A 12,701-nucleotide genomic window follows, 5' to 3' on the forward strand; every position below is an offset into this window, starting at 1 on the left:
GGTTAGATTTCTTTTTGATCATTCCTGAGAGTAGAGAAATAAGATCCTTAAAATGTCAGGGAGAAAAACTATAGCCAATAGAAGGAAGGACTTTCTAATGAATAATCCAGCCCCAGAATGGGTGTCCGTCTCTCTCCAACACCGTCTATCAAGGATGGAAGAGATGAGACACCCAACCTAATGACCCGGAGGTCTTTCAACTCTGAGAGAATGGCCCTGAGCCAAGGGGTGAGGCTCAAGGCATGTGCTAGGCACAGGTAGGGATCAATGCATGGTGGCCCTGGGGTTATGCCAGCACCACTGTGACCACGACAGCCTCACACAGCCCAGCCTGGTACATGTGGAAGGAGTGCTGGAGATGAAAATCAGGTCATACCCATCATGGTAAGGATTGGATCAGGCAAGGATCATCCATGGATGCTAAATTTAGGGGGACATTTTCTTGAGAAGCAGAATATTTGCACCATCTTAAAGTATATCTTAACAAACTTCAGGGGGTAGAAAAGAACGTTAAATACGCAGTGGAAAAATCAGGCAACATCTTGACCAGGTGATTGAAATTAACATTCCCTAGTAAGGAACATCACGTGCCTCCAGATCCGGAGATAGACACAGCATCACTTAGACAGTGTTCTGGCCAGGGATGAGTAACCTAATCCAAGCCTGAATCTAAGCATGAGAAAACACCAAACAAACTGCCACAAAAGTTGTCAGAATCAAAATGGAGTCGCTAATGTTAAGAAAACCCTGACAAAAAGAACTAAGGAAGGCCAAGAAGAGAGGGTTCTCATGCTTGTATGCCTGATAACAAAAACCCTCACAAAAGACTGCAAAAACACAATCTTGCACAAAGGCCATAACAGCCTTACACAAAAAACACTTCTGCAAGAACATCTGCCCACTAATTACCTGTCCAACCTTGGACCGGAATCACCCTTGTAATTGATTTTTATAGCCAAGGATAATATTTCAAAATAATTATGTAATCCTCATTATTTTCCTCTAAAAAATCTTTGTGTTTCTTTTGTTTGTTTGTTTGTTTGTTTTGAGACAGAGTCTCACTCTATCACCTAGGCTGTAGTGCAGTGGCACGATCTCAGCTCACTGCAAGCTCCACCTCCCGGGTTCAAGCAATTCTCCTGCCTCGGCCTCCCGGGTAGCTGGGGCTACAGGTGCGTGCCACCACGCCCGGCTAATTTTTGTATTTTGAGTAGTGACGGGGTTTCACCATGTTGGCCAGGCTGGTCTCGAACTCCTGACCTCAAATGATCCACTCACCTTGGCCTCCCAGAGTGCTGGTATTACAGGCGTTGAACCAGTGCACCCAGCTGAAAACCTTTGTGTTTCTTTACCTCCTTAAATTATCACATGGTTTACTATGGCATGCATATTCCTATGGCTGGCTCTATTCCCTCATAAATACCTTTTTTCTTTTAGAGAGTCTCTCTCTGTTCGTTATTTAGGTTGACACCCCAAATGAGGAACATTCTATTACAAAAAAGGGATTCTATATTATTTAAAAATGTAAATTGTCATAAAAGACAGAGACTATGGAAACGTTCCAGATTAAAGGAGGCTATGGAAACATGACTAAATTCAATATGGACCACAGACTGGATCCCGCACTGGGGGAGAGGGAAAGGGAAATTGCTACGAAAAGCATTATTTCATCCATTAACATGACTGGAATACAAACAATATATTAGATAAAAGTATGGTATCAGCCAGGTGCTGTAGCTCACCCCTGTAATCCCACCACTTTAGGAGGCTGAGGCAGGAGGATCCCTTGATCCTAGGAGTTCAAGACCAGCCCGGACAACACAGTGAGACCCTGTCTCTACCAAAAAAAAAAAAATTTAAATTAGCCAGATGAGATAGCTTGTGCCTGTGGTCCCAGCTACTCAGAAGGCTGAGGTAGGAGGATGGATTGAGCCCAGGAAGTCAAGGCTACAGTGAGCCTTGTTCAAGGCACTGCACTCCAGCTTGGGCAACAGAGTGAGGCCCTGTCTCAAAAACAAACAAACAAACAAACAAACAAAAAAGTATGGCATCATGTTAAATTTACTGAAGTTGATACTGTGTCCCTATTCTTAAGAAATATACACTGAAATATTTAGGAGTCAAAGACCATGATAAATATAACTTACCTTCAAATGGGAGTAAGAGAAAGAGGGAGAAACAAGAAGGGAGAGAAGAGAGAGAGAGAAGAGAGAGAGGGAGGAAGGGAGATAATAATAATAAATATAATAAAATATATATAATAAAATTAATGGAGTAAAATGTGAATAAGTGTATCTGAGTAAAGAATATATGGATGTTCTTTGTACTATTTTTGCTACTTTAAATTTGAATTTTAAAAAATGTTCCAGAAAGGTTACCATGTATGCATTTCTCATTCTTTCTTTGAAACTAAGAAAAGGACATGCCAATTAAAACTATATATGTATTACAACTAACTCATCACTGACTCACTGCATCTCCCCCTGGTTAGCGTCAATGAGCCAGGTGACAGGAAAGTGAGAGAGCCCTGTCCTGGAAGGAGACACATGCCATAGAGGGGAGGAAACACCTGTCCTCTGAGCCCCTCCAACTCTCCACTATGCGTGCCAGGCAGTGAGGGGCAGGAAACAGGGAACAGCAGGACATTCCACAGCCCCTGAGTCCCCTGGCCTCTGGCAGCCTTCCTGCCAGTATCTGATTCCCCAGGGCTTGCCCAAGGGTAACTCTAAATAGTTTTCCACTTCAGTCTAGAGAAAGACAAAAGAAAAATGATTCTGAAACCCAGGGATGTCCTGGATAGAATCCAGGGCAAAATATAGTCATAAAAATCCTTGAAAATAAGGATATGGTCAATGCTTTCGGGCCCGCTGAAAACAATGGGGCAGTGAAGAGTAAATAATCCTGCCCAAAACAGCCTCCCAAGCTTGCCAGAACCAGGGGCTGGCAAACCAGCTTGCTAAAACCAGAGGCCAAGCCTATGCCTTTTCCCAACTTCTAACACAGCAAACCACCACTCTGCCTTTATAAAGGTCTGTGTGCTATGTATGTTCATTGCAGCACTATTCACAATAGTAAAGACATAGAATCTACCTAAATGCCCATCGATGATAGACTGGATAAAGAAAATGTGGTACATATACACCCTGGAATACTATGCAGCCATAAAAAGAATGAGATCATGTCCTTTGCAGGAACATGGATACAGCTGGAGGCCAGTATCCTTAGCAAACTAACCCAGGAACAGAAAACCAAATACCAAATGTTCTCACTTATAAGTGGGAGCTAAATGATGAGGACACACGGGCACATAGAGGAGAAGGACACACACTGGGATCTTTCAGAGGGTGGAGGGTAGGAGGAGGGAGAAGATTAGGAAAAATAACTAATGGGTACTAGGCTTAATACCTGGGTGATGAAATAATCTGTACAACAAACTCCCATGACACAAGTTTACCTGCGTAACAAACCTGCACCTGTACCCTGAACTTAAAAATTTAAAACAAACAAATAAAGGGCTGTGTGCACACATGCACCTCTGGGTAAATGCCTGTTGCCATGTGAGTGTGCAACTGACAGGTTAGAAGCAGAGAGAAAAAAGTTTCATACAGATAGAACAGAGTGAGGGTTAGTATTCCTAATAATATTCCAAATATATGTAATTATTATGAATTAAAAGGAAAAGACGAACAACCCAAAATACAATGATTGACAATCACAAAAGAAGAAATAGAAATGGGCAATCAGCACAGAAAAGATGCTCAACTTTACAAATGGCCAAGGAAACACAAATTACAACTTCTTTTGGTCCCTCATACTAGCAAAAATAAATTGGCAGGCACTTTATTGCATTGTTGGTGGACATTAATTGGGACAACATTTTTGAAAAGCAATTTGGCAGAATCTACAAAAATGTTATTTGCTTATACCCTTTGATCTAGTAATCCCACTTCTAACGACCTATCCTAAAGAAAAAAATAGCATAAGAACATAAAAATATTTGGATAAAGATGTTCACTGGATAATCATTCGAGAGCAAGACATTGGAAACAAACTAAATATCAGTCAATGAGAGTACAGTGGGGTAAATTACGGTGCACACATACTGCGGAATACCACATAACCATTTAAAAATGTGATGGACTGACCTGGGAAAGAGTCAATGATGAAGTGATAAAAAGCAAAGTGCAGACCAATACATATAGCATAATTCCATTTTTGTATAAGTAAACGAGTATGCATGTGTATAAACAGATGCCTGTAGATAACTTAGGAAAAGTCCAGAAAGATATGCACCAGGCCGGGTGCAGTGGCTCATGCCTGTAATCCCAACACGTCGGGAGGCCGAGGCAGGCTGATCACCTGAGGTCAGGAGTCCAAGACCAGCCTGGCCAACATGGTGACTACAAATACAAAAATCAGCTGGGCGTGGTGGCGGGCACCTGTAATCCCAGCTACTCTGGAAGCTGAGGCAGGAGAATCACTTGAACCTGGGAGGTGGAGGTTGCAGTGAGCTGAGATCGTGCCATTGCACTCCAGCCTGGGCAACGAGAGTGAAACTCTGTCTCAAAAAAGAAAGAAAGATATGCACCAAATCGTTAACAATGGGCACCTCTGGAGAAAAGAGAAGAAATGTATGGGTAGAAGATGCGAGAACTTGTACTTTTTCCTTTACAACTTTTTAAGAATGAAATGCACTTTTATACTTATAAAAATTACTTAGGTTTTTTTATACTTTGTGAAATTTTTTGGTTGTTTTAAATTAAAAAAAATGCATGTGCACATATTATGCAATGCTAGTGCACACTCAGGTACAACCGGGTGTCCATACGGGCCATGCACATAGTGCTCACATGTTTGTGTGGTTTATGTAAGTGCATCTATATGGATCCTGCTCCCAACAGCCCCCAAATATTGCACCTTCAGTATTCTAAGCACTGAGCAGGCATTTGACACACATGCATTATATTATTTAAATTTCACAACAACCTTGCAACATAGGGACTGCTTTTGCCATTGTCCTGATGAGGAAACAGTTTCAGAGAGGTCCAGGTCACAGACAGCGCCCAGGATAGGACTCTGCTGATAGTGGGGTCCCTGAGCAAGGCCCCTGACCCTCATTCTCATTCCACCACCCCTGCCCTGCAAGCTCTGATGGACAGCCCGAGAATTAGAATACCTGCTCCTCCCAGTACAGAGCCCCTCGATCCCACCAGCACACTCCAGGTGTGGGTGACAGGACTCAACTGGCTAGGCCCCCTCCCCAGGCGCCTCTGTCGTCTCCCATGCATGGCTACCCTAAAGAACTAAGAGCATGTTCAGCCCCTTCCTGGAAACCTCCACTTTCCCTCAACAAATGAAACTCATTGTCATAGGAGGCATCAGTCCACCCTCGCCTCCGCCCCGATGGCACCAAGGCCAGGCTCAGAGATGGCCCTATGTCAGGAGGATACACCACTCCTAAAATATCTCCTCATAATCTATTGCAATGGCTGGACACCTACCATTAAAACTTCCCTTTTTTCTAAGCAGAGTCTGAGCTATAAAGCAGCATCCCCCCAATTCCTAAAATAGAGTGAAACATGAAGCCATAGGCTGCCACCTATGCATTCATATGATTTGGTGCGTTTTCAACCCACAGCTGGCTGAGAGCAGCCTTTGGTGGGAGAGGGCTGGGTCAGCGGGACTTTGAGTAGTGGGGGCAGCAGAAGGAAGCACGGGGGGACAAGAGCAAGGCAGCAGTGCAGAACTAACATTTAGGGAGCCCCCCGTTGTGGCAGGTCCCTTGATTTGATACTCCCTAAGAATGGAAGAAAGCAAGGCTCAGGGAGTGTAGTGACCTGCCCAAGGCCACAGAGCATTGCAGCTAGACCCTGGCTCTTCTCAAAGTCCATGCTTATTCCACTGGGACAGATCATCCAGCTCAATGTGGGGGTGGGAGGAGGAGCAGCTGAAGGAGGAAGGAGGAAAAGGAGCATTGGGGCTTAGGAAGGTTCTCAGGTTGTCTCCTGGGTCCCCTCCAGTTGCAGGCACCATGACTGATGCTCAGACCATGGGGAAGGGTGAAGGCAGAAAGGCATCTGAGTGCAGGTGAGAGGTCCCTCAGTGCCCACTTTACAGAGTCACCAGGTCGCTAAAAGTTACAGAGTAGATCACACTATTCCAAAGAAAATGCCACTGTGAACACCTAAGAGAGAGCTTCTTTAAAGGCAATCCTGTGCTTCCTGACTAGACCTCCTCCTGTACCGCTTGATTAAAGCAGAGAGGCTGGGGGCATGGTCAGGCTGGAGGGTAGATTGACCAGGAAAAACACAGGGAGCCCACACAAGTCTGTATCTCAGAGAAATGATGATTAATGCCTTAATATAAGGTGTCACCTGTGGTATTTGAGACCTCCTCATTTAACAGGGTGTTCTGTATGTTTCCTTGTTGCATCTGGGCCCCCTGTCTTGGGGCCCAGTTAGGCCTGGGGTTAGTGAGTCACTGCAGTCAAGGTGAGCATCATTTTGACCCTGGTGCTTTGCCAGGTGGATGTTTTGACCCCATGGAGATTTTTGCTTCCATGTTTATATTTACCAAACATTTAAATATAAAAAACACCTACAGTAATTAATTTCCACTGAGAAGGCATTTTTCCAGAACAAATTAAATGAAGCCAGTTTAATGTGTTGATACGTTTTGCATACAGAGCAATTAAAGTGTTTTATTTTTCTCTTTTACCATCTTTATTTTCATTTTACCAAAATTCTTTTAATTGGGGACAATTAATCCCTGTTTAAATTTCCCAACACAGATTTGGCTCACAGATTTTTTAATTTTTTTTTTTTGGTTGACTTTAAGTTTTATCAAATATTGCTCCCTGCCATTTTGAGTTTTCTTTTGTGGAATTATTTCCACTAAGACCAATTTCCCAGGTCAGTGTTTGCAGTTACCAACAGGATTCTTCCATCTGTTTTTCAGTTCTGTAACAATTTTACCATGTGCAGTTTCAGCCATTATTACTTGATGGTGATTATTTTGCCAATAATCACATACATAAACAATTACAAGAATGACCATTTCTATTTCTTTCTTAGCTAATCCATGGAAAAATTGAGAGCAATTCCTTTCAGAAGTGCCAGCATCAGACCATGCACAGTGGCTCACACCTGTAATCCCAGCACTTTGGGAAGCCAAGGCAGGTGGATCACCTGAGGTCAGGAGTTCAAGACCAGCCTGACCAACATGGTGAAACACCATCTCTACTAAAAATACAAAAATTGGCCAGTCGAGATGGCGGGCACCTGTAATCCCAGCTACTTGGGAGGCTGAGACAGGAGAATCGCTTGAACCTGGGAGGCGGAGGTTGCAGTGAGCCGAAGTCATGCCATTGCATTCCATCCTGGGCGACAGAGCGAGACTCTGTCTAAACCACAACAACAAAAAAAATGCCAGCATCTCTATAACACAGTGAGTTCTCTACCCTGCGGGCACATTGCCCCTTTGCCATCCCAGGTGGTTTCCAAAAGTGCTGACTCCTGCAGCCCACTCCAGAGGTTCTTGTTTAATCAGTTTAGTGCAGAGCTCAGACACTTATTTTTTTTTTAATCTCCCAGGTCATTTCTAGATGCAGCCAGGGTGGAAACACTGTTCTAAAAATCTAAAGCTGCTCTGTCCAACACAGTAGCCACTAGCCACATGGAGTTAATTAAATCTAAGTCATTAAAATTAAATACAATTTAAGATTCAATTTCTCAGGCACACTAGTCAACACAGAGACAACATTTCCATCATCTCAGAAAGTTCTAGTGGGCAGCGCTGGTCTAAAGTCCAGATCAGTGGCTCTCAGCCCAGCCTGCGCAACGAAAACACCAGCACCTGGAGAGTAGGTGATGCTGCACAGACCCTGCCCCAAACCAGTGAAATCAGAACCTCGGCTGAGGCCCAGGCATGAGTGTGTATAAAAGCTGCCCAGGTGATTCTATCATGTGGCCTGAATTGGGAACCTCTGGGCTGAATATCCCAGGGGTCAAAACACCTGGTCAGGGACCTGGATCATCTCCCCTTCAGCTTCTCTCTGAGAAGCCCCGAGTAAACAGGAAATTGTCCAGTGCATCCTGGAACAGGATCCCAGGACTGCCCGCTAGGTTTGCCTGAGTGTCTTCCATCCAAAGGAGTGGAGCTTCCTTTTATGTGCATTGGAAACCTGATTTTAGCCAGATAAAGTCGATCCATCCCTGAAGTTGGCTCAGGGGTCCTCGGGCTTAGGGCTGCCCCTCTCATGAGTTAATGGCATGCTGAGCAGCCCAGAGACAGTTCCCAGATGGAGATTTCCTTCACGAGGCATGAAAGGATTCCCCAGATCCCACTCTGGGCCAGCAGACCAGTCTGGTTTGACAAGGTCACCCTAAACTGCCAGTGATCATCAGGGAAAACCTAGAAATGCCAAACGCCCCAGGAGCCATAGGAAAGAGAGGACAGTGGTGGTGAGGATGGTGAGGATCGAGGAGGGGCAAGAGAAGGAGGAGAGAAAGAATAAAAGGAGGGGTACAGGAAAGAAAAGAAGCAAAGCAGGAGATGCAGAGACAGAGTGAGAGGCTGTAAATAATGAGGGAGGCTTAAGGGGAAATCTAGAAGCAGAGAGAACCAGAGGGTGGAGGTGGGGAAGAGGGAGGGGAGGCAAGGTGGAGGGGGACTGAGAGGGTTAACAGATGCAGAGGGCTGTGATCCCCTCACTTGGAAGAGGACGAGGTTGGACAGCGGGTGAGCTCACAGAAGACACGCCCAGGATTCCCACAACAAAAGGGGTGGCTGCATGATGACTCTGGGGACCCTCACTGGAACCCACCAACTGGAGAGGCCTGAGGACAGTTGCAAGGCACAGCCACCTAACCCTTGAGTTCCTGTTTGCTTCGTGACCCAACAGGCAGGACTGGAGGGCAGTGAGGAGGTCTTCAATTTAAAATGCTCATTGAAGGGCTGGGCGCAGTGGCTCACGCCTGTAATCCCAGCACTTTGGGAGGCCGAGATGGGAGAATCACTTGAACCCAGGAGGCGGAGGTTGCAGTGAGCCAAGATCGCACCACTGCACTCCAGCCTGAGTGACAGAGCAAGACTCCATCTCAAAAATAAATAAATAAATAAAATGCTCATTGAACTGGATTCCCTGAAGGTTTTTCCTTTTCTTTCAAAATTTAAAATGTCATGTGGTCATTCTTGTCACTCTCTGGTATGGTTTTCTTTTTACACTTTTAGAATTTGTATTGCTGCATGTCTTTGGTTGTTTTCTCACATCCAAGTTTAGGGTGGAAGTACTTTGCCATCTGGTCATGGGGTGGGGGTGACAGAATTACCTTGCAGGTACCTGTGCTTTCTACCCTGAGGCATCGCACCTGCCTACAAACAGCTGAGAAGGCCACACATCCCATGTTCTCCTGGCACAAAGCCAGTGATCTCAGCTCACTGCAACCTCTGCTTCCCGGGTTCAAGCAATTCTCCTTTCTCAGCCTCCTGAGTAGCTGGTATTACAGGTGCCTGCCACCACACCCAGCTAATTTTTGTATTTTGAGTAGTGACGGGGTTTCACCATCTTGGCCAGGCTGGTCTCGAACACCTGACCTCATGGGATCTGCTGCCCTCGGCCTCCCAAAGTAATGGGATTACAGGTATGAGCCACCATGCCCAGCCATGAAGCCAAAATTCTATCATTTCCTCTCATGACAGTGTTGCTTTGGCATATTCTGAGAGTCCTCGAGTATTTATGAATGTACGTGCACATTTCAATCCAGTTTAATTAAGACAAGTTTTAATTGCTAGAAATCTGAAACTGAGATAAATGTTTGGAAAAATCAAAAATTACATTTAAATGTTATAAGAAAGGTGCTTCTGGTAAATTGGTGAGGTGGGTGAATTGGCTGTCCTGTAAACTGATCTTTGAGGACCTGATTTCTGGCACACAGCCCTGCAGTGAACTGCTCACATGGGGCACTGGTTTTTAGGGAGCTAGCTGCCCCCAGGAGCTAGAGAGCACCCACAGGGGCCAATGGGAGGACCCCAAGGTTCGAAGCTTCCCATTCCCCGTATGACCTCTGCTCCACAGAGCCAGAACAGCCTGCATGTGGCCCTCACCTACTGTTATCCCGAGGGCTAGCCTGGTCCTTGAATTGATCAAAAATATGTTCACAGCTCTCATTTTGCCTTTGTGGTCTTAGAAATCTCCCTGTAGAGAGCTAGTTTTTAAAAAATTGAACTTCCAGAGATAGAATAGAATCCAGAGGCAGGGAAGGGTAGCAGAGAGAGGGGGATAAAGCAAGGTGGTTAATGGATACAAAAACACAGTTAGATGGAATGAATGAGATCTAGTATTCCCTAGCACAATAGAGTGACTACAGTCAACAATAATCTATTGTATATTTTAAAACAACTAAAAGAGTAGAATTGGAATGTTGCTAACACAAGAAATAATAAATGTCTGTGGTGATGGATACTCCAGTTACTCTGACTTGGTTGTTATACATTATGTCTGTGTCAGAACATCACATGCACCCCATTAATATATACAACTATTATCTACCCATAATAATTAAAAAAAAAAATTTAAAGGAAATCTCTGGCCGGGCGTGGTGGCTCACGCCTGTAATCTCAGCACTTTGAGAGGCTGAGCCAGGAGGATCACCTGAGGTCAGGAGTTCAAGACCGCTCTGGCCAACATGGAGGAACCCTGTCTCTACTAAAAATACAAAAATTAGCCAGGCGTGGTGGTGGGCACCTGTAATCCCAGGTAGTAGGGAGGCTGAAGCAGGAGAAGCACTTGAACCTGGGAGGCGGAGGTTGCAATGAGCAGAGATCTCACCACTGCACTCCAGCCTGGGCCACAGAGCAAGACTTCGTCTCAAAAAAAAAAAAAGGGAAATCTCCCCACAGAGCCTGTAAAAATGCTGGATAAGATAATGAAAATGAAACATGTGCTTCTGCTGCATGACTTGCAGTAACCAGACTGTCCTGCCTCTGCCCCTCTAAACTCTGTCAACGCCAGCATTGTCAGGGGAACTGAACTCTCCAGAAGAGACCAACACCATCCTGGGGCTTCCAGGAGCCTCCAAGAGGCACATGGGGCTCAGTGACTATGAGCATGTCCCAAAAACCTGCCCTCCAATCACAGCTCTGCCATCACTAGCCTTCAAGAAAGTTGCCCAATCTCTCAGAGACTCAGTTTCCCCATCTGTAATGGTGACAGTTACAATAGTCGTGCCTAACTGATGGGAAAAGGTCTTGTATATAAGACAGCACGAGGCCAGATACTCATCTGTGTGGCAGTTGTGTGATTTTGCTGCTATTCTCCTCAGCCTGGCATTGGAGATCCCCCTCTCAATTCTTCCCCACCACCCACTTCTCACAGGGCCGCACGTGTCGTGAGACTGAGTCCCACCTGTAAGGCCTGAGCCTGGCTGCCTGCCACATCCACACACTGGAATAACCTCCCCTTCTGGCCTTTTCAAATCCCACCCCTGCCTTCAGGTCAGTCTGAGTGACCCTCCTCCAGGAAGCCTTCAAGGACAGCCCATTGTCCAGGGCTGCTCCCTCCCTGATCTGCGGGTCCACCATTCATGCTTGTTAGCAGCTGCCTTGCCTTCCACAGTGTCTGTGTTGGAAGGTAGCTGAAATGATTCCAATCCCTGTCCCCCGTGCAGGTGGTGATGGCTGAGGTCAACAGCTGGAAGAGATGGGCCCAAGATGCCCTGGCCCACAGGCCAGGGCCCCACACCTTGCAGCCACACTTTTGGGAGCCCAGTGAAAGTGCCTCACCCTCCCCACACCATGCACCAACGGCCAGCACAGCCACGGAGAGAAGGTGGCAGTTGGGTTTTTTTTCTGAGTTTTTAACATTTCAAACTTTCCAGGTGTTTTGCAGCCAGAGACCCTGATTGCCCTTCCCTAGGTTCCTGAATTCTCCTCCTCCCCAACCCCTTCTGCCCCACCCCAGGGCAACACAGCCAGGCTTCCAGGCCTCAGACACCGCTGACCCAGTTCCCAAACAAAGGCTCCCCTGTGAGCAGGTCACAAAACAGCAAGCCCATCCCTGATGCTTGGGCCTAGACCTCCGTAAATGGCACTTGAAGCATGAACCCACTCCTGCTGGTATCTAACACAGCTGCCTCCTCTCATGCCCAGCAAGGACAACCGGACTCCCACTCTGATGCTTAAGGCTCATCACGAGCAGTTTCATGTGCTGTGTCTCCCAGTCCACCCACAGCCCCAGTCCAAGACCCACCCATCTGCAGTTTGGGTTGAACTTGTCCACCCCACCGCCTCTGTTTACAAGGCCCAGGGGCTCAATGGCGAGAGAAGGGATTCATCGCCTGCCTAGGGAGAGCCTGCTTTTGCCACCACAACTTTGCTCCTGCTATTCCCCCCACCAGGAAACCCACCACTAGGTACGTGAAAAACTCAGCAGAAACCCCGACACAGGGAAGCGCCCGGGCCGGGCTACCCATTTTTACTGTTCTGATTTCTAAACCACGAATCTTACCTCTAATCCTACCGCTTCCATGAAGCATTCCTGAAAAGCCCCCTGCTAGCTACAGTTTCACTTTGCCTGCCTGCCTGCCTCCTGGAGGGGACCTCTGCCCTCACTGGCCTGGGCTGGGGCAGGAGAGAGAGCCCACCTCAGGGAGCCTCTGGGCCGGAGCAGCAGGCAGCGAGTCTTCCTGCTCCCTGGGGCACAC

The 12,701-nt window shown here is 46.4% G+C and overlaps 1 protein-coding gene across 16 annotated transcripts in view; it reads right to left on the bottom strand.

Moving 5' to 3' along the window:
• Nucleotides 1-12,701, bottom strand: part of DYSF (dysferlin) — a 251,913-nt gene that overhangs the window by 191,191 nt on the left and 48,021 nt on the right. The gene's annotated exons all lie outside the window — the stretch shown is intronic.

Source organism: Pongo abelii, chromosome 12 (assembly GCF_028885655.2).
Source record: "Pongo abelii isolate AG06213 chromosome 12, NHGRI_mPonAbe1-v2.0_pri, whole genome shotgun sequence".
NCBI classification, from domain to species: domain Eukaryota; kingdom Metazoa; phylum Chordata; class Mammalia; order Primates; family Hominidae; genus Pongo; species Pongo abelii.